Here is a 22,269-nt window from a genome sequence, read left to right as displayed (position 1 = left end):
TTCGTTTGATGCACTGCATGAAGTCTTTAAAATAAACATATTTCAATCTCAAACCACCCTCATTTTCCTCTCACGTTGTCAGCTACCAGATGACTTTACTGGGATTTTTCAGACTTCATCATGTTTGTATGTTTGTGCGATGAATATTTATGCAAAAGGTACAGATCCTTATTTATCTATCTGGCAGATAAATATTAAATGAGCGGAATTATCCCTGGATAAGGAGGAATACATGCGATTGCACACTGGCTTGTGCAGCACCTGTCCACACTGCATCCTCCTAACAGGGGTGTATCACAATGCACCGAAGATCTCAACTGCTCTAGGTGAAGGAGGGGGCACTACTTAAGTGGAGGGAGTCCATGCACTGAGTGTGGCGGAATGACACCCCCTTAGTGATCTCTCAAATGCCCCTATTTGAAGATGTAATTTGTAGCAAACTCGTTGACATCGTAAAATTTCCCGCCCGAGTATAATGGCGCAGTTAGTAGTACACAATCTTCGACAAATAGTTGTTGGAGTGGAACCGTCTGTCGATGCCAAGTACAAGCCAATATCACAAAAACACAACAAAGTCCATGCTACAGCAGCACTATTACACGTACATAAACACCCCTGGAAAGGCGAGATTTTGATCGATACCTTAGCACTATTGATCTAAACCTCGATCTGGTCGACTGAACCTTTGTTGCCTGTCTTTAAGGTAGAAAGTACATCCATTTCCAAGTTAGTTCACCCAATAAAGGACTCTGCTCCCAAAGATCACAAACAACTTCTAGCTTTCAAAAGTTTATTGTAAGGATATGATAAGCTGCAAATACAGGCATCTCAGAATGAGATTCACGAGATACACAGGTCCAATTACATACATGTGCTCTCGGAAAGCCCTCAGACGAGCAACGGAAATCACTAACACAAGTTCTAAGAATAATAAAGCTATCAGCATTGACGCATATCTCTCCTTCATTTAAGTTGGAGGAAAACGCACAGGTTAGGCTGTCCCTACCCTGCTCTAGATGGTATCCCTACTTAACCAAGTCCCAACCTAACAAAGGTGTCAGCAGTGAATGACCCCCAAGGGAAGTCACTCACTCTAAGTCTCTTGGTGAAAACCTATAGTTCTCCAGTCATGACCCCTCTCTGCCTACCCATCCGCTCTCTAAAGGGTCCTCAGGTATCTGCTCTAACCCCACCCAGGGGTGCTGTCCCTAATACAAAACAGTCAACAACATTTGAGACGCCCCTTGCGAGACGCCCCTCACGTGGTGTAGCTTCTGGCTTTTTCCATGATGCTTTGTATTGGGCCTCATACGTTAGAGTTGACCTTGCTTCTCAGACTCTTCTCCGGCCCGCTGATACCCCTTAAACATTCCGGAACCCTCCTCCATGTCTGGGCTGTCTACTGAACAGACCTCTATTCATATTATTTATAATTGGATTCCCCCTTTTCTCTTGCAGACAGCCATCTGCAGCCAAGATCCCAACTCTCATAGACTTCCAAAAAGGCTTGCAACATTTCTTGGCCCAGACATGTACGTGTAAATCAATGTTAAAACATTTCAGGCCTACAATATTTCTCATCATGATTATAGCATTCAACTTCTTCATTAATTAAAGCATGTTAATACTCTTATTCTATTATTCAGTAAACATCTCTAAAAATCATGGCCCATTTAATGCAATGACCAAACATTAATACAATCTATGTCGTGAAAAAAAAACACCTTCCCTTTCCCTCCAGCTCTGGCCCTGAGGCCTACCACATTCTGCGTTTAACCACCTACCATCTTACATTTTAACAGCTACACGACATGGATTCAGGAATAATCACATCTAATAAAATCATATAGTGTCACACATTTCTGTATTAGTTCCACTTCTACTTAAATCTCTATATTAGCTATACATTTAGAATATAATTGCAGATACTATTAGCACTCATGGCATTTCTCCTCATGATTTGTGCTTACTACAGGTAAGTGTGATGTACTCATACATTTAGGTCAGTTTGCGCTCTCTCAGTTCCCCCCTTTGATGACCTCTCGGGGTCATCACTAACATTTAAACTGCAGTTATTGCTGGCATGATTTGTCTCTGCGCTTCCAGAGCCCTCAGGCTCCTGTACTGATTATCTTGTATGGCAGCCAATCTCTGCAGCTGTTCTCTTTGGGCCCTTTCTGACCTTCTTGCTCTGTACCATTTGAATACCCTCACCAATCCCCACAATATAATCCCACAGATCAATATTATGATGATAGGTTTTAGTATATACCACACAAAGCTTTTGCCTAAGGTGGAAATCCACCCTCCAACTGCACTCATTCCGTGGCCCACCTTTTCCCAGACATTTTCTCTACTCAAGTCTTCGATCTCCTTGTGAATATTAGTTATGTTCCTAATAACTTTCTCAAGGGGCTTCGAATTGTCTGGAATGTAAGTACAACATTCCTGGACCTTCAAAGCCTTACAGACTCCGCCCTCTTTTGCTAGTAGGACATCTAATGCAAGACGGTTCTGAAGAACCATAGCCCTTATCGATTGCATCTCTCCTTCTACCAGCATTAAGGACTGAGCAGTGCTGGCAGACAACCTGTCGACAACTGTTGCCAGTCGTCTAATTTTAACATCATTAAGGATTACTCCCAAAAGAGGGAACATAGCTCCAAAGACATCTCCAACCATTTCTGCATCTCCTACATCTCTCCTTCCCCTCGAAGATGTCTTGCCCTCAATGATCACTAAGTCTTGTGCATGATATATTTTGGGGAAGACAATTGCTAAGTAACATGATCCATACCAGTTGTCAGGTAGTCTCACGTAGGCATTTCTTCCACATACAAAATACACATTTGGAATCACTTGCATTCCCTTCAGGAAATCTTTAGTATAGTACTCTATATTGAAAGCATGTTCACAGTCGACTTCTCCAACGTATACATTTTCATAATACGTTTTGGCTCGGTGAAGACATAGCTTTCCTCTCTGCGTTTTATCTAAAGCTATTGGACCACTACTACCCTTTCTCTTGTGTGCCTTCTCTTCCTCGGTCCAATCTGTTTTCCATTGTCCTGATTTTTTCAAAATCTTTTGTCTCCTGTAACGATCATCCACCTGTCCTATGAACTTCTTCTCGACTTCTGACACCTTGCATGTCAGGTTATTTCTACGGGCATGTGAAGTATCTAAGGTAATCCAAGGAATGAAGAACTTGGCCAATCTGTCTTCACTCTTCCAGTAGTCCCATTTGTTCATCTGCTTATAATTTGGGACTTCTGGCAACACTGAATCATAATTGGAGAAATAGTATTCAAAACTATCTCTCTCATAAAATATACTAAGCAATAAGCTACATGTAATGCCATATGTCAGCGGGAGGTGATGATATCGAATGCCTTCATCTACAGACGCCGGCAACTGCATGCAGACGTAACAATCCTTAACCTCCATGGCATCCACGTATTCATATAAGAGTTTAGCATAAGCATTTGACCTAAAGTCTCCTTGGGACTCATCTACGTGTAACCTGCGGGCTTCTGCAGCTAATAACGCTTTCTCTTGAGTGTTTTCCCCTTTTTCACCAGCAACAGTAGATGTAAGCGTTTCTACAGAATTCACATCAGTTACCTTTGCCTCTTCCTCATGTCCCTTTACATAAGAAATTGTTACCACTAAAGCTATTAATATTATCACTCCTACTATTAGTGTACCTATTATACATTTAGCTCTGCGGTTCTGGGTGCCGGCCTCCATTTCGTCAGACAATATGGCTCTCTCTTATCTTAGCAAAAAGTTCTTTTCCTCTCGTTCCTTTACAGTCTCTTTTTAATCCTTTTGTCTTTAGAATCCACACAACTGGAAGCTGACAACCTTCTTCGCAAAAGTCCTTTAACAGTTCAATAAAGACAACCCTAGCCCTTCTCCATCAACTCAAGGGAAGTTCCCTAATATTCTCTGCTTCCTGGGCGCTAGGTAATCTTCTTTTTCTGCTTGCTTTATTTACAAAGTCCTTAACAGTCTACTATCAGGTTTGTGCTTGCAGCTTCAATAGCATAGTTCAGTATTTCCAAACGAAGATTGTGCTCTTCATGTGCTGTTATCGTTGTACCAAAGTCGGTGAATTGCAATTCTGAAAGAAACATGTGTTTTAACTTGCTGAGGCGGGGAGGTCTGGGGAGCATGAATGTTAGTGACCCTTCTTGTTCGACACCGGGTACCAACAGTCGTATTTCCACGGTGATAATGGGCTCAGAACTGGACACCACCACCGCTCGGATCCTCCCTGTCTCCGGTTTCACAGACATTTGTCGCCAGATATGTCCACTCAGGTGTGGAGTATCTTCTGTTAGGCACACGCACTCTTCTTGACCTTCTTCGGTCGGGTGCTTCAGCGCCCTGAGCACCTTCTTCCGGGTCTGAGTCTTCTGATATCGGAGGAAGGGTTACCTCTGGAGTTGACCTCAGGCTAGAGCTCCTTCTTTGCGGCCAATTAGCTTCTCCACGTGCCCTTCTACTCCTTCTTCTTCTTGTCTGTTCTCGCTCTCTGTCAGACCTGTCAGTGTCTGACTCGTACTCCCAGCTACTTTCTCCTTCTGTAGCGTCGTCTGTTTCGCTGTTGTACTGACCGTCCTCAGCTTGGTCAGACTCGTTCCCTGCTTCCGCTGGCACCTCTACAGCTTGGCTAGCCCCCTCTATGGCTTCTCGGTCCTCTGCTGGACGTCTATCCGAGAGAGGAGCTGTTTCTTCCCGAGGTGCTGGAACCCTTCGCGTATGTGACGCGTGGATCCAATTGGGCAGGCCTCCCACCTTCACAGCTGTGTTCGTGATCAGGATGATCTGGAAGGGCCCACGCCAACGAACATCCAGACAGCTTCTTCTCACATGTTTTTTCACCAGGACCCAGTCCCCAGGATACAGGTCATGGCACGGGCCCTGGCACGATGGAACCTCGGCAGCCTGCACCTGAAGGGACACAGAACGAATGGCGTCAGACAGCCCCTTACAATAGTCCAGGATCATATCATCTGTGATATTTAACAGTGCAGCAGTTGGGACAGATGGCAGCCTCATTGCTCTCCCCATTAACACCTCATGTGGTGACAACCCTGTTCTTCTGTCTGGGGTACTACGAAGGCTCATGAGGACTAATGGCAGGGCGTCAGGCCAACTCAGGGTCGTTGAGGAGCAAACTTTTGCTATTCTGGCCTTGATCGTGCCGTTGATCTGCTCCACAATCCCTGAGGCTTCTGGTCGGTAACTGCAATGCAACTTCTGATCTATATTTAGTGCTGCACAAATCATCTTCACAAGCTCGCTGTTAAAATGCGTTCCCCTATCTGATTCCAAAAAGGCCGGCACCCCGAAGCGCGGAATGAGTTCCCTAAGCAGTAACTTGGCCACTGTGAGGGTGTCGCACCTACGTGTAGGGTATGCCTCAACCCATCTGGAGAACACACAAACAACCACCAGGACATAGCGGAGGCAGTTGCACCTTGGCATTTCAATGAAATCTATCTGCATTCGGTTGAATGGACCTCCAGACCTTCCTATGTGACTCAGTGTAACTGGTGTTCTTTTTCCTACGTTCAGCTGCTGACAGGTCACACAACGCTGGCACACTGCTTCTGCTGCTATTCTAAACTTAGGATTGTACCAAGTCTGTCTAAACACTCTCAGCATAGCATCTCTCCCTAAGTGTACGGGACCATGTATGAGTCTGGCCATTGGACTCACCATCTCATTGGGCAACACTGCTCTGCCGTCTGCTGAGACCCAAAAATGGGACTCACCCATTACACATCCTGCCTTTTCCCATGTTTCCTTTTCAATATCAGGAGCATTTTCTTGCATGTTTGACAGTTCATCCCAAGTATCAACAGTTTCCAATATCATGGCTAATTCAGTTCTTACATTTATTCCGCCCACTTCCACCTCTGTGAAAGAGTACCCTTGCTCCGCGCAATACCGCGCAACTTCATCTGCATATCTATTGCCTTTCGAAACAAAGTCCTCATTTCTGGTATGTGCGGTGCACTTTACAACTGCGATACCTGCTGGGCATTGCAACGCCTCTAACAACAGGCGCACAAACTCTCCATTGCGAATGGGAGAGCCTGAAGAGGTCATGAACCCTCTTTGAGACCATAACTGCCCGTAATCATGAACTACCCCATAACCATATTGGCTGTCGGTGTATATGGTGACTCGAATTTGATTGCTTGCTAAGCAAGCACGTGTCAAGGCAACAATCTCGGCTACCTGAGCGGAGTGTACTCCTTCCAGGCACCCAGCCTCCACAACTCCAGCAATTGTACAAACAGCATAAGCTGCTCTCAACTGCCCAACTTCGTCTCTTACACATGAGCCATCGACAAAGAAAATTTCGTCTGGGTCGGTCAGTGGCTCATCTACGATGTCGGGTCTGGGTTTGGTGCATAGTTCAGTCACATCGAGGCAGTCATGGTCTGTACATTCATCATCATCCTCGATATCATTTGGGAGTGGCATCAAGGTAGCAGGGTTCAAAACAGAGCATCTCTTGAGGGTCACATTCTCTGCAGCAAGAATAACTTGCTCATATCGCGTGAGCCTGCTGTTGGTCAGATGCTGTGTTTTGGTCCTGGTCATCAACAGTTCAACAGAATGGGGCACGCACACCTCTAACGGGTGCCCCATGACGATATTTTCACATCTCTCAATGCTGACACCCGTTGCAGCAACGGATTTGAGACATCCGGGCAACGCTGCGGCTACTGGGTCTAAAGTAGCCGAGAAATAAGCAACTGGTCTACGGGCATTCCCATGGATTTGGACTAACACAGACAACGCGCAACCTTCTCTCTCACAACAGTAAAGAAAAAATGGTTTATTGTAATCAGGCATTCCCAATGCCGGAGCACGACACAGGTCCTCTCGCAGCTGTAGGAATGCCATCAAACAGTCTTTGTCCCATGGTACCGGATCACTCACCTCCTTGTGCGTCAGTTTTTGCAAGGGCTTTGCTTTCAGTGAAAAGTTCACAATCCACTGTCGGCAATAACCCACCATCCCTAGGAACATCCTGACCTCTCTCTGTGTCTTAGGCGCATTCATTTTCATGATCGCCTCTATCCTGTCTGGTGACACCTTTCGTTTGCCTTTCTCTATTCTGTGTCCCAAGTACTGCACCTCTGTCAGGCAGTACTGCAATTTTCCCGGGGACACCTTGTGCCCATTGGCAGCTAGGTGATTTAACAAAGCAATGGAGTCCTCCCTGCAAGCTTCTTCTGTTTCTGACGCCACGAGGAGGTCGTCTATGTACTGGACCAGAACTGACTTCTGGGGCAGCACTAGACTTTCAAGATTTTTCTTCAAAAGCTGGTTAAAGATCGATGGACTCTCTGTATACCCCTGAGGGATACGACACCATGTTAGGACGCGATTTTCCAGCTTAAATGCGAAAAGAAAATGGCTTTCTTCGTCCAGAGGGATCGAAAAGAAAGCCTGACAAAGATCGATCACAGTGAACCACTCAGCTTGGAATGGAATCTGAAACAGTATCACTGATGGATTCGGTACCACTGGACAACACGAAACGACTATGTTATTAATCTTTCGAAGGTCCTGTACTATCCGAAATTTCCCATTTGGTTTCTGCAGACCCATAATCGGGGAGTTGCATGGACTACCCACGATTTCTTTCAGTATTCCCTGTTTAATCATGGACTCGATCACGGGTTTTATGCCTGCAATCGTTTCTGGAGTCAATTTATATTGGGGTGTTCTTGGGAACTCAGCATGCGGTTTCACTACAATTTTCACTGGGTCCACCCCTTTGACCAATCCAATCTCTTCCCCAGTGAAATCCCATACTTCTGGTGCCACTGTCTCTCTCAAGTCCCAGGGGAGCTCATCTACTGTTAAAGTAGGATACAGCTCCACGCATATTCTTGAGTTTGCAACTTTGAAGTCTGCATCATCATCATTGGTCAATACCTCCACTCCCTGAGGTGTACAATATATAGTACAATTCAATTTACACAACAGGTCTCTTCCTAGCAGACACACAGGACTTGAATCGCAAACCACAAACTGGTGCTCATCGCTGTACTTCCCTATTTTCACCTGTACCGGTTCTGTCAATTGGCTGGTTATTCTCCTGTTTGCGACCCCCACCACCTGTATGGTCTCTCCAGACATGGGCAGGTCTGGAACTGTAGCTGATCTGATCGTGGATCTAGTGGCTCCTGTGTCCACCAGAAATGTCGTAGGGCACCCTGCTACTTCTGCTTCCACATAGGGTCCCCTCTGGTCCACCTCCAAGGCTGCCCCGAGGGTGCAGTCTTCCCTTTCCACTCTCTGTCCGGTTAATGGGTCCACATAATAGCACTCTTCCCCTTCTACAAACAGGGGCATTTGTCTATAGGTCTTACCCATAGTCCCTACTCGAGGAGGTTGCGGGAACTGGGCTCGGGGAGGAGCCCCCCCCCCTTTGAGCACCTTTCCTTGGTATGGCGTCACCCCTCTTGTAGGCGCGCTCTGGACCTCTTCCTCCTCTATCTCTTGCTCTCCTATCTCTACATTGTAGGGGCACTCGCGTTTCCAATGCCCCACCTCGTTACACTGGTGGCACCTAGTCGTTTTCTTCAAGGCAGCTATGTCTGTTCTGGGTCTAAAGGTGGAACTCTCCTCATTACCCTTGTTCTGACTGTACTGCTTCTTTCCTCCTGTACCTGTCCCTTGCTGCTGTTGCTGCTGTCCCCCCTTTCCTGCTGCCTGCATCTGTACCACCATCAACTTTTCTTTTAGTTTCTTAGCCTTGGAGTCTATCTCATCACAGCAGTACCTGGCATATCTCAGTATTTCGTCTAGGGGTTTACTTTGCCAACAAATCGAGTGTTGCTGAATCATTAAACTAATATCCGGCCTCAGTCCCAGGACGAACTTGGACACGAATTGCCCTATGTCTTTTGGATCCATTACATCCAAGCCGCTATACTGTTTAAACGCCTTCAGCAATCTCTCGTAATATTCGTGAACTGTCTCTTTGGGTTCCTGTCTTGTTCGGTCTATTCTGACCCAATCTATGTCTTGCATTGGCACTTTCTCTTTCAGCCAAGTCATCACTCTCTCGAATTTTGCCATCACAATCTCGGACGGCCCATTAGTCTTAGCATCTCTCTCTGGCTCCGTTGTGGGCCACTCAGCGCTAACCTTGCATGCTGTCCACAGATCTCCTGGTACTACAATGTCAAACAGCGTGTTCAGATCTATCCATAGGACCTTTGAGATTTTTACAAATCTCTCCACTTGCTTGTACCACTCCACTGGGTTTTCCCGTAATTTGGGGAAGGAGGTGGTAAAAGCAGCTAAATCTCCCCTACTCCAAGGGACATGTACATAGTTCCCATTTGCGACTTCACGCAAAGGGTAAGCTTCTATTCCCTGCTGTCCTCCTGGTGTCATACCAAGCGTGCTTCTCCTGCCGGTCCCTTTCTTGGACCACCTCTCTTCCCACTTATCTAGTGCCCTCCATGTCCTTATTCCAGCGATCAGTTCCCTTATGTGCGTTTTCAGCCCAATCGTTCTCCTCTCATCTAGGTCTCGATCTGTGTAATGTAGCCTGTGGTTACCCTGTAATGCTTTGGTTCTTGACAAGTCCACCATATATTTGCCTGCTAGTTCGACTAACTTCTCATGGACTGCTCTCGCTTTTCGAGTAATGTCCTTTGCCATATACAGTATTTCATCCTGTTCATACATTTCCATTCTTTCTAAAGGCAGGGTACCATCTACCATGTCATCCAGGTCTGACCTTAAGCTGGCGACATCAAGTCTCTTGGCTTTTATCTCAGCTCGCAATATGTCTTTCGAAGGGGGCTCACTGGTCTCCCTACCATCCCAACTTCGAGCTCTGCGTTTGGGCTCGGGAGAGTTAATGGGTGCCCTCCCTTGCTCCCATCTCTCCAGGTCCCATGCTCGGCCATCCGATCTTGGAAGGTGATGGAACACGGGCCTGTTACCCCTACTCTTGCTCTGCCCACTCTCTTCTTCTTCTCTCCTCTCACCGCACACCTCTCTGTTATTTTCCCTCTGGTCGCTACTCTCCCTTTGCCTCGTATCGCTCAGTATCCGATACGATCCTTCCTGGTTCCCCATATTCCCTGGGCTGCGCTCATTTCCGTCATCACAGGGTCTATGGTGCGACCTCTCACAACTCCCATTCAGTTCTCTGGTGCCAGGCACACAGTGTGGACACTTAAAGCTGTTTCTGTACTCTTGCGCTCTCCTCTCCCCTTCACTGAGTATTGGGCGCGCCACCCCTCCACTCCCGGGGCCCCCGTTTTCCAAATCTATTCTATTCCCACTTCGGGCCCAATGGGTGACTCCCCTACTATCTCTCTCTCTACAGTCCCACTCCGGGCTGCTCTCCCCAGGCCCGCAGTGAGTCCGAGCTCGGCTGTCCTGACTTTCCCTTTCAGCTTCCGCAGCTATGATGCTCTTTTGAGCCTTCACTGCCTCATCCCACTGCTTCATGTACTCATTTAGCTCTTGAAAGGATTTTCGTCCAGATCCCCTCAGATCCACTGGCCATCTAGGGCCCCCAGGATCTCCTCCTGGGTCCCCTGCTGTGTGCATCGGGGTGCTCCACTCTCTCGGTATCGGCATCTGACTTGGGGAATTGATCGTATCGTTCCTTCTTGCCTTCTCTGCTCTTTCTCTGTCCTTCCGTACCCGTTCTTCCCCTCTTGCTCTCTCTTGGTCATATATCGATATTATAGGACCTATGGTAACAGGTACCTGTAGTGCATCTGGTAATGCGTAGGATGTGGCGCTTTCCGTTTCCGGCGCTCTTTGTACCACAAACCTCCCGACTACCTGTTGCACCTGACTAGGCTGGGACAGCTCTTTCTTTGCCTCAGGATCCCACTCTGAACTGGGAAGCGGTCTATGCTCTCCTGCATTGCCCCCCTTTTCTCCTTCTGTATGCTCGACCTCTCCCCCTGCTCTATTATACGGGGGTGGCCTGTCTGTCAATAATCTGTTTATCAGGCTGTCCTCTGTTTCGCTCTCATCATCTTCTTCTAGGGGGCTTTTATTTACGGGCACCTCTAACACTGGATACAGTTTATTTACTTCCATGTTATGCACTCTCCATCTTTTAGCATCCGCATCCCACCTGGCATCCTGTACTGCCCTTACCGATCGTTTCACCCTTTCTTGTCGTCTGTTCATATTCTTTTCATGCGCTGCCCTAATCCATGCATCAAGAGCTTCAAACTGGGTCGGTCTAGGCAAGGGTCTCATTGAGGTCATGACTGATTTTAATCGATGTAACACCTCTAATCTGAACGTCCCGTACTTCGGGAACGTCAGTTCCTCATTTCCTTCAGTAATCTTACTCCACTCTGATATCCACAGGATCGTATGCAGCCCAACATTCACTGCCATGTAACGAGCTGGCGTACCCTCCGGCGGGGCTTCTTCCCCTTCATACGATCCCCGCTTCTCTTTTTTAAACACCGCTCTCAGCCATTTAAAACACTTCATAATTATGCGCACAATATCCAGCCTCGCTACTCTGTTTACTTCCTGATGACAATCCACCAATCCTGTCGCGGCTTTGCTAACTTGGCCTATCGCAGCGCGGTCTTTCTCCGGTCGGCCAATCACGTCGCGACCCTGTCTGACGTCTTTGCTAGCTGGCCTATCACAGCGCGGTCTTTCTCCGGTCGGCCAATCACGTCGCGACACTTTCTGACGTCACTTTTCTCCGCTTCGCAGCAGCACCCCTCCTTTCTCAACTCGTCTCCCGGTTATGCATGCGTCCCATTCATACACCGAAAAATGACTACTTCCGACCAAGCGGTCACTTCTCTCGACTGTACGTCCACAGTCTATATGTAATTGTCAACACAACTGACGAAATGTCTATCGTCTCTCTGATAGGTTGCTTACACACACAGTAACTTCCGACCAGCGTCCGTTACTCACGCACTCACTCTTACGGTCCCCCTATCTCGGTCTTTCGGGTGATCAATGGTACCTCATGACCCCCTTCACACTAGTTAACAATTACTCTGGGTGTCCGATACACCCGAACCACTTAAGCTCTCCTTGAACTTAAGATTTCCACCGGTTGCGCGCGCTCACAACCTGTTCCACAGTCACTCTACAGACATTCAACTCCGCCAGACATTACAACATAGATACAATACAAAACACCGCAATCTAACACGCATAACCCTTTATACTCACTCTCGACCGATACTGCTGCCTTTTCTGTCTCACGTCATCCGGATCTTCTTCAGCGGGCTGTTCTTCCGATCATCGATCTCTAGGGGCCTTGGGGTAAGCTAACCTGGCCTAGGTTACCGTCCTCAAGAAGGCAACCATCCTCTATAGCTACCAACTGGAAAGGCGAGATTTTGATCGATACCTTAGCACTATTGATCTAAACCTCGATCTGGTCGACTGAACCTTTGTTGCCTGTCTTTAAGGTAGAAAGTACATCCATTTCCAAGTTAGTTCACCCAATAAAGGACTCTGCTCCCAAAGATCACAAACAACTTCTAGCTTTCAAAAGTTTATTGTAAGGATATGATAAGCTGCAAATACAGGCATCTCAGAATGAGATTCACGAGATACACAGGTCCAATTACATACATGTGCTCTCGGAAAGCCCTCAGACGAGCAACGGAAATCACTAACACAAGTTCTAAGAATAATAAAGCTATCAGCATTGACGCATATCTCTCCTTCATTTAAGTTGGAGGAAAACGCACAGGTTAGGCTGTCCCTACCCTGCTCTAGATGGTATCCCTACTTAACCAAGTCCCAACCTAACAAAGGTGTCAGCAGTGAATGACCCCCAAGGGAAGTCACTCACTCTAAGTCTCTTGGTGAAAACCTATAGTTCTCCAGTCATGACCCCTCTCTGCCTACCCATCCGCTCTCTAAAGGGTCCTCAGGTATCTGCTCTAACCCCACCCAGGGGTGCTGTCCCTAATACAAAACAGTCAACAACATTTGAGACGCCCCTTGCGAGACGCCCCTCACGTGGTGTAGCTTCTGGCTTTTTCCATGATGCTTTGTATTGGGCCTCATACGTTAGAGTTGACCTTGCTTCTCAGACTCTTCTCCGGCCCGCTGATACCCCTTAAACATTCCGGAACCCTCCTCCATGTCTGGGCTGTCTACTGAACAGACCTCTATTCATATTATTTATAATTGGATTCCCCCTTTTCTCTTGCAGACAGCCATCTGCAGCCAAGATCCCAACTCTCATAGACTTCCAAAAAGGCTTGCAACATTTCTTGGCCCAGACATGTACGTGTAAATCAATGTTAAAACATTTCAGGCCTACAATATTTCTCATCATGATTATAGCATTCAACTTCTTCATTAATTAAAGCATGTTAATACTCTTATTCTATTATTCAGTAAACATCTCTAAAAATCATGGCCCATTTAATGCAATGACCAAACATTAATACAATCTATGTCGTGAAAAAAAAACACCTTCCCTTTCCCTCCAGCTCTGGCCCTGAGGCCTACCACATTCTGCGTTTAACCACCTACCATCTTACATTTTAACAGCTACACGACATGGATTCAGGAATAATCACATCTAATAAAATCATATAGTGTCACACATTTCTGTATTAGTTCCACTTCTACTTAAATCTCTATATTAGCTATACATTTAGAATATAATTGCAGATACTATTAGCACTCATGGCATTTCTCCTCATGATTTGTGCTTACTACAGGTAAGTGTGATGTACTCATACATTTAGGTCAGTTTGCGCTCTCTCACCCCCATGAAACATGTCCAAACCAGCCAGGCCATCCATATATGGTCATCTTGCCACATATAAACCATACAACCACTTCTGCGAACAAGTGAACTTTAACACAAGCAGAACAACCACAGTGAAAACTCAATACTTGAGCAAACACAGTAACACAGCTCCAGCACCTATAACATTTAGTATCATAAATGATGTCTATACTAGTGTCAATACAAATACAGCAAGCACACTCATGCGGGCATGTAGCAATGCCTACAGGGACAACCAAGTGTACTCCAGCTGAGATGCACAATTCAGACATTCATACATATGATGGCACTAAGGACACGCCTACCATTATGCTCCACATTATACATAGGGCTCCCGGTTTTATGGTATTTATTTTTTTAACATTTTCGTCTGTATTTATCTATATTTATTTTGTGATAAGTAAGTAAGTGAGTAATACCTTTTTTAACGTAACTTTTTTTTGGATTTTTTATCGCTGTCTGTCTTTTTGTAATGGTTTTTATTAACTGTACAATAAATTATTACTTACTTACTATATTTATTTTGTGTTGTGCGTATAAATGAAGTTGAAAAATAGTACATTTCCAAATTTATTTAACTGACAGGTGCGTTCCCATACTTTGATATCTGTCGTGTTTTAGCTATTTAGGCTGTCAAATATTACATAACAATACATCCACTGGTAAATAATAGCATTATACCATAAATGCATGTTAACTTAGTCCTTTATTTAAATACGTTTCATCCTGTTTTTTAATTTCCCATGCTGTCTATATGCTCAGCTGCTGGACTATAATTTATCAAAGACAGCCTTGAGAGTCACTTAAAAGGAGCACAATTTCCTGTATTTATCCACTTTTAAAAATCAATGCAGGCAGAAAACACATTGTTTTGTGTCTGTAATTATCTGTAAAAATCCGTAAAAATGGAAAACAGGGAGCCTTAATTATAAACCATGGGATAATTCTACTAGTGTAATGGAGTTAAATAATAACCCACAATATCACCCACTACCATTTCCAAAGAAATGTTATCACAGCATAATTGACACTATTAAATACCTACACACTGGTGGTTAATATACCCTTGCAATATATCATACAGTAATGACCACAACACAATACCCAATTCAGAAAGGATCTCAAGACCTGCTCTTCAACTGAACCCCAGTGCCTTGATGGATCAGTTGTCCCCCTGGCCCTTCTCCCCTCAGCACCTTTAGACCCTCATGGGTGAGTAGCAGCGCAAGATAAACCATTGATTGATTGATTGATTGATTGATTGAAAACCTACTAATTTCAACTGTTACCTAGATACCTAGATGCCTATGAGCTCCCTGGCCCAAAGCCTGCCAGGAACGAGTCCTACAAATGACTCTCAAAAAGCAGTGCAAAAACATGTAGCAATGTTGTTAGACCTGGCATCTTTGGCATGCTTTTCCTCTGTCTTTTTCGCTTCTGACCTCCTGCTGTTGACTGTGTGTTGCATTTCATTTTTGCTGATTTTAGAACTCTGGGCACTTTTCCACTGCCGATATGTGCTAAAGTGGAAGTGCTCCCTTTGTAAATTGTGATTGGTTATCCAGGATTGACATACTGGTAACACCCTAGTTAAGTGCACTCTGTGTGCCCAGAGCTTATAATTAAAACGCTACTAGTGGGCTGGTGGCACTGATTGTGCCACCCAGATGAGTAGACTTGCAACTATGTCTCAGACGTGTCACTGCAGTGTCTATATGTGCAGTTTTGAACTACCCTGTCAACCTGGCAAGTGTACTCACATGCAGGCCCAAACCTTTCCATTTACTGCATTTAAAAGATAAAGGGCCAGATGTAGGTAATTTTTTTTTCCGACTCTTAAATACCGACTCATACCGAATCGGTATTTCAGAATCGGAAACCGGGATGTAGGTAAATAATCAGTAAAATTTACCGATTCTGTATCACTCGGAATTCAAAGTCGGTATTTGCCGATTCGGTATTTACCGAATCGGTAAATACCGAATCGGTAAAACCCATTCATTCCTATGGTCCTCCTGGGCCATAGGAATAAATGGGTTTTACCGATTCGGGATTTACCGATTCGGTAAATACCAAATCGTAAATACCGATTCGGAATTTTGAAAATAACAAACATGTGAGCCTGTGAACCAATCAGGAACACTCACCACACCCCACAACAAAGGTACAGAGGAACTAAACAATCAGAATCAAGCACCCCTCCCCAGTACCTGGGAGTGGCCACACTCATGCAGGTGCAGACCAACTGAACAGTTTGGAGAGCAGGAGGAAAGACAGAGGAGCAGGCTTCTCTGAGCATACCTGAGCAGCATGATGGAGAGCCAGGATGGCCAGAAGGATGCAGCAGAGCGCAGGAGGAAAATCAAATTCAGCCATGCAGAACTGCAGGTGCTGGTTGAGGAGGTGGTGAAACACCACAGCAACATTTTGGGAAAACAGTCTCTGCATGTTGCAGAGTCTGTCAAACGCACTACCTGGCTTGACATCCAAGCCAAGGTCAATGCCATTGGGGTCACCCACAGGGAAACAGATGACCTCAAAAAAAGGTGGTACGATCTGCGTATCATTACGAAGAAAAAAATAGCTGCACACAGAAAAGAAGCTGCAGCAACAGGTGGAGGAAAAATCAGAGCACCACGACTCACAGACCTTGAGGAGCTTGTGGAATCCACCCTGGATCCGGAAAGCATCCATGGCATTGGGGACGCTGACAGCTCTGCCAGAGCTACAAAGAAACAAGGTAAGAAGCATGGACAATAATCCCTACCCATTTCCCTGTCCCCATTCCCCACTGTATGTGCCTGCATCACACTCCAGAACAGGTTTTACTAATGTCCAGCAATGCATCATGGGAGACGCAGTCATAGGTAGATACATCAATGCAGTCACCATAGAATACAGCAAGACATGCGACACACTACTTCCGGCAGCAGATGAGGACCAGGCAAATGTGTGATAATAATGTGATTTAATCATGACACACAGGTGAACTACTCCACTGACACAATGTCCATGTCTGTCCACAGGAGAGTCATCACGCAGCACAGCACAGGAGAGGGAGGCGAGGGCACCAACAACAGAGAGGAGGGAGAAGAGAAGAGAAGGAGCAAGTTCCAGCGCAGTTCAGCAAGGGAAAACCACAGCGCAGGCAGCCAAGACACCTGAGCGAACGAGCACAGCACAGCCTCAGTCACCTCTGTTGTTTGGGACTCAAGACTCAGAAGCAGCAGCACTTTCCCCCACACCAACATCACCGTCACCTGTGCAGGGAAGGGCAAGGCAGCTTGATGTGTCCCCTCTCCAGATTCTCGAATCATCAGAGGAGGAAGATGAGGAGGGTGACATGCCAACCAATTCACCTGTGTCAGACAACGTTGTGCAGCAGCCCACTTCAAGGGCTGTGCGGGCCAGTGTCCGAGGCCGAAGGGCACGAGAGAGAGGTGAAGGCCAGGATGTTGAGGGGGTCTTCTGCGGTCTGGAGTCCACCATGGTGAAGGTACAGCGCCTGCAGGCAAAGGCAATGATGGCAGTTCACAGGCAGATGTGCAGTATGAACATCAAGATGGCAAACATTGACCAGGGCATAGGGAACATTTTGGACAGCATACAGTCGCTGCCAAATGGGATGACAGACATGACCCAGTGCATGACTGTCCTGTGTGACAAATTAGATAGGGACCACTTAGAGAGGCGCAGGGCTCATCTGGGTATGTGGCAACAGACTAAAGCATTGAACCGCTTTGCCACTGCAACCTCGCTGCTGTGCTGACGTTCTATTGCTATGCAGGATGCAATTGTGCACTGTTGCACCGATTTGTCTAGGGGGATGGGTAGAGTCTCCTCTGCCATGGAGCTGATGCTCACGCAACAGGCAGCCACTGCTGGCGACGCAGGTGTGGGGGAAACGGATGGATCCACCAGCAGGAGTGGCTCGAGCACTCCTGTTCCTGAAATGCGTAGGGGCAGCAAGCGACAATCTGCAGAGCAAGGCACCACTGAAAGCCTTGACACCGAGCCTCGTCCATCCCGCACTGTACTGCGTGGACGCAAACGTTAAAAATGCCCTCAACCCACAGGACAGCACACGGTGGGGTTAACTGTGACCACCCAGTCATGATAATTGACATTGTAATACCATGGTGTGGTATGATTTGAATGCCGTAGTGACAATTAAACTACGTACTTCATATAGTAAGCCTGTCTGTGTCTCATTACTTACTTAGAAATATTGGCGTGTGATCTCTGCCCGTCTCAGTCTCCCATCTGTTGCTGGTGCTGATCCTGTTGCATAGGGCTCTGCCTGTTCTGTGTCGTCATCAGTGTCCTCATGATGTGTAATCTCCACCTCTGTGCCTTCCTTGGTGGCAAGATTGTGCAACATGGCACAGGTCGCTATTATTTTGCAGCACGGGATTGGAGTATACTGGCGTGCACCTCCGCTCTTGTGGAGGCAGCAGAACATGCTCTTGAGGAGTCCAAATGTGCATTCCACAACGTTGCGAGTAGATCTGTGAGCCACATTGTAACACCTCTCACTGCTGGTAGATGGATTGAGGTAGGGGGTGAGCACAAAGGATCGGAGGGCATATGCGCTATCGCCCAGGTGGAAAAGAGAATGCCATTAGTTACATACTCATGATACATTCATCTGCTATGACTGTCAGGGTGTGTCAAAGTCATTTACCTAGCAGGTATCCATCCCCAAAATCTCCAGTGACTAGGCGTGTGTAAATCCCACTGTTCTGGAATATGTACGAGTCATGGGTACTCCCAGGGAATTTAGCCACAATGTCTGTAATGATGTTGCCAGCGTTGCATATCACCTGCACATTGATGGAGTGCGTTGACTTCTGGTTCCTGTATATGTGTTCTGTGGCTGCAGGTGGGCAGAGTGGGATGTAGGTGCCATCTATGCAGCCTATCACGTGTGGAAAGTGTGCCAGTTGATATAAATCTGTCTTGGTCTTTGCAAGTTCCGCAGGTGTGTCAGGGAAACAAATATAATGATGGATCCTCTGCATCATGGCCTCAAGGAACTTCCTAAAGAAACGGGACAGGCAGCTCTGGGACACACCACCTACTGCAGCAATCACACTTTGGTAACTCCCAGAGGCAAGCAGGTGTAGGCTACACAGCACCTGCACATGGGGTGGGATGGCCTGCGCCCTTGGTGTTGGGTGCTCCCGGAGTGGGTGCAGGTCCCTGATCAGGTCCAGGATGGTTTGGGGGTGTAGCCTGTACCTTTGCAGTATTTCTGGCTCAGTCAGTTGGAAAAGTGTTATCCTCTGCATGTACACTTGCTCCTCCCTTATAAATTCCCTCTCTCCTGCTGCCTGTAGCCGTAGCCGCCTTGCTATGACGTAGAAAGCCGCCATTCTGGTTACACTGTTGCATTTTGGGGCTTTGTTTTATATCCTGCACCTGGTTACCACCTGCTTTCAATCCATGGTAAATACCGACTCTTAAATACCGAATTTCAATGAATTCGGTATTTTTTTGGTTTCCTACATCTCCATTGGCATTTTTTACTTTTCTTAATTACCGATTCGGTAAATAGGAATTCAGTAGGTGAGGATTCGGTATATTCCGATTCGGGAAAATACCGACTCATATTTTACGAATTGGTAACATTTTGACTCCTACATCTCAGTTTCTACATACCGGTCGGTAAAGGCCGAAATTACCGATTTTTGGCCGTTACCGACCGGTATTGGCCTACCTACATCTGGCCGAAAAAGTATAAATCAGAACTGGAAAAATGTGATAAAGATGTGCAAGGTATATTCTAGGTACACCAGAGAGATCTGTTTATACTGATGGGAGACTTTAACCATAAACTAGACCCTCGTAGAATCGACCAGTGATATAAAGAGCCACTGGCAGCCTACAGGATTACACTCGCTTGTTTGCCCAGGGGGTATGTGTAGCACGAGATATAGCCCTAGGGAATTTTCTGTGCTCAATGGGTCTAGTCTGCATAAGTGGAATTAGATCAGCCAGCAAATTGCACATTCAGGGTAGGCAATCAATTATGCCCTATAGATTATATCTTTATTTATGCTTGGGATTTTGAACTTATAAAAGCTTTTGAGGTAAATAAAGTGGAGGGAAGTGACCACTGGGCACTAACACTTAAGATTATGGGAGGCAATAATAACTCATGAGACACAATTATCCCTCTGGGAGTGGATGACCCCAGACGACTTACTACTCAGCTAACAGAGGAGTGTTTGGGAAAGCTAGTGGCGTTCCAGCAGGTCCAGACACTAGAGCTCATCCTTAATGCAGAAAATATAGGATGGTTCAAAAATGTTACTTCCGAAGTGGTGCAATGTTTAAGGGTGGACCTAAAAAGAAATAGCCATGGGGACCATAGAAAGGGGGGAACTCAGTGTAAAAATAAGAACTTGTTCAATGAGGAATGTAGGAAATTAAAATGGAATATAAGGAAAAAGGAAAGACATCTAAGATTAAAGTATGATCGATACACGTTCAAAAGCCAACAGAAATGAAGGAAACAATATAAAAAGCCAATTAGAAAACACAAAAGAACATATAAAGAGAAGTGCTGGGGATAACTACTGGAAGCTATAGAAGCAAGAAATGTAAAAATGTTCTGGAAATTAGTCCAAGACGTTTCTGGCAAGAAACAGAGAGTTATGACCTGTGTGCTGACGAAAGATGCCTGGGAGATTTACCTGGGAGAAATGTATGGGAAAGGGGTTGGGCAAGAAAGGCAGAAAGATATATCATGGATAGAGGAGGAACAAGATATTAGGTCTCTCTTCACAGTACCCAATGTAAGACAAATTATATCTAAGTTAACACTAACCCGGGCAGCAGGTCCAGATAATCTTCTGGCAGTAATCATACAAACTAGACCAAATTGATGGGCAGATTTTTTCAACAAAATGTTCGATAGCATCCTTGATTCCGGGGAAAGGCCAGTAAACTGGAGAGGGGCAATTATTTGATCTCTCCAAAAGCGAGGAGATATATCGACACCCAAAAATTACAGGTTAATCAATCTTTTAGATATCAGTGAAAAGCTATTTTCTAAATTAATTTGGGCTGAGGACAACCAAATTTTGCCTCCAGAAGAGGGTGGCTTCAGAGAGGGCCACTCCACAATTGATCACTGTTTTGCGTTATGGGCAATGTCTCGGAAGTCACTGGAACTGGGGAGTAGTCTGTTCTGCTGTTTTGTAGACTTTCAGGATGCAGTTGACCTGGTAGACCGAGAACGGCTATGGGAAATGCTATCCCTATTCTGTCTATAATACAAGGGTTACATAGTCAGAATTGGGCCCAGGTTATTCTGGATACAGATGGTTCACCCTCACAGGAGATAGGTGTTGAAAATGGGTTAAGGAAGGGCTGTGCCATGGCCCTGTTACTATTCTCCCAATTTATAGCAGATTTCCCCGCCATTTTGAGAACAGTGTGGGTGCCAGCCCAAAAATAGATGGGAAACATATTGCATGCATACTATATGCAAACGACTTGGTGATTGTGGACCAAACAGAGATAGGTCCGGTATGGTGACTACTGTAGTCGTAAGAAATTAACAGTAATCGTGGAAAAAACAAAGATTCTATGCTTCAGCAAAAAGAGGACTTACTTCAACTGGGTCCTAGGCTGCATAAAATTGGAGATAGTTAAGGAGTACCAAAACCTAGGAATCTGGTTTGAGAAATCTAGGAAGTGGAAAGTACAACTGGATGCATTGAGAATTCTGGCCCTATTCTCGGTTGGTGGCCTAATGAAATTTAATAACATCTATGGTGAAAAGACGGATTAACAGTTCTGAAAGATTACACGGCTATGGTACCTCCTCACTTCTTATATGGTGCTGAACTGCTACCCTTAAGTGGTAAGAAGAAGTGGGATGGTGAAGAAGGGAAATGTGTAAAAAAATTAATTACTGTCCCTACCTAGATCCTCCATGATCTAGGCAAAAGATTAGAAACCGGAAGGGTTTCATGGGAGAAAATGGCAAGCATGGCACTAATAAGATTCTGGGATTGCCTGGGCTGTGAAGAGGAGCACACAGTTTTCCACTGGTGCAAATGTGAGATCCTACATAGTGAAATGAAGTGGGCAAAGGGGGTCAGAGAAACAATTGTTACAGTGTGTAGGGAACTGAGATCTGATGTATGCCAGCAGAATTTTCATTGAACCATAAGTAAGAAGGAACTTAGGACAGTAGGGAAAGAAATATCATGGGACTAGGATAGGCAATATTTGGAAGGGAAAAGATCTGTATGTTTTATGATGAAATCTTGGCAAAACAGTCAACTGTTCCTATAAATGGATATTCTTCCCATTCGTTGGTTATTGACCACAAAGGGAAGTGTACCTGTTGTAGTAGTGGTTACTTTATTCGGTTGTAACAACCATCAAAGTTTGCAGCAAAACGGAATAAAACATTAAAATAACAGTACACAGAA

The sequence above is a fragment of the Lissotriton helveticus genome, chromosome 2_2 (assembly GCF_964261635.1).
Source record: "Lissotriton helveticus chromosome 2_2, aLisHel1.1, whole genome shotgun sequence".
In the NCBI taxonomy this organism is placed as follows: Eukaryota; Metazoa; Chordata; class Amphibia; order Caudata; family Salamandridae; genus Lissotriton; species Lissotriton helveticus.
This window is presented reverse-complemented; position numbering follows the sequence as displayed.